Source organism: Vicia villosa, linkage group LG3 (assembly GCF_029867415.1).
Source record: "Vicia villosa cultivar HV-30 ecotype Madison, WI linkage group LG3, Vvil1.0, whole genome shotgun sequence".
Taxonomy (NCBI): domain Eukaryota; kingdom Viridiplantae; phylum Streptophyta; class Magnoliopsida; order Fabales; family Fabaceae; genus Vicia; species Vicia villosa.
Window position 1 is genome coordinate 158,125,568 of NC_081182.1, and position 1,075 is coordinate 158,126,642.

The 1,075-nt window shown below is 41.8% G+C and overlaps 1 non-coding gene across 1 annotated transcript; it reads left to right on the plus strand.

The window, feature by feature from the left end:
* Positions 1-238: 238 nt before the first annotated feature.
* On the plus strand, positions 239-345 carry LOC131593776 (small nucleolar RNA R71). Its single transcript, XR_009281157.1, has one exon. It is a non-coding gene; the product is annotated as a small nucleolar RNA R71 (small nucleolar RNA).
* The last annotated feature ends 730 nt before the right edge of the window (positions 346-1,075 follow it).

The following is a 1,075-nucleotide window of genomic DNA, read 5'->3' on the forward strand; positions in this document are numbered from 1 at the left end:
TGCAGCAAGTGCAGTAGTCTCAGTGACTTCATGAACTCCACCTGGCCTTCTCTAAGTTGTACTCACATTAGCTCTAGTTGTGGGCCATTGATACGTATTGGCCGTGATATTTTCTATCAATCTATATCCTTCTTCATAAGATTTAGACAATAATGCTCCTCCACTAGATGCATCAAGCATGTTCCTTGTTGAAGGAACCAACCCATTATAGAATTTCTCAAGCTGAATACAAATGGGGATACCATGGTGAGGGCACTGCCTAAGTAACTCTTTGAATCTTTCCCAAGCTTCGAAAAGTGACTCATCATCTCCTTGCCGGAATGAGGTAATTTCATTTCTCATCTTTGCATTCTTGGAAGGAGGAAAATACTTAGCCAAGAACTTCTCTACCAAGTCATTCCATGTAGCAATGGAATTAGGCTCTAAGGAATTCAACAAACTCTTGACTCTATCCCTTAGAGAGTAAGGAAACAATCTGAGCCTGAAGGAGTCATCGGTCACGCCTGGAATCTTAAAGTTGCTAGCTACATCCAGGAACTGCCTCGAGTGTAAATGATGATCTTCATCTGGTGCTCCTAAGTAATGACTAGTGGTTTGTAACATCTGAAACATCATGGGCTTGAACTCAAATTGGGCTGCAGTGATCTCTGGCAAGACAATGCCAGTGCTCATGGATGTAGGATCAAAAACAGCATAGTCTCTGATGTTTCTTACCCTATCATTGGTAATACCAATGATGTCGGTACTTTCTGCCATGACTGGGATATGCTCTCCTTCAAGTGGAACACCTGGGGGATATACGTCATCCAGGTTGGTTGTTGGAGCTTCCGGTTGACGTCTAGCACGTCTTTGTTTTCTCGGGGCTTTCAATGTTCTTTCAGGTTCAGATTATCCACTGTGAGTTGGTTGTAACGTTCTGCGCATGCAATAACGTAACACCAGTCGTGACAACAAACTACAACATACTGTCAAAAAACACAAATGCTTAAAATAAATAGAATTAAATTAAAAAAATATCAATATGTAATAATCACCCCGCGGCAACGGCGCCAAAAACTTGTTCGCTTCTCTAAGG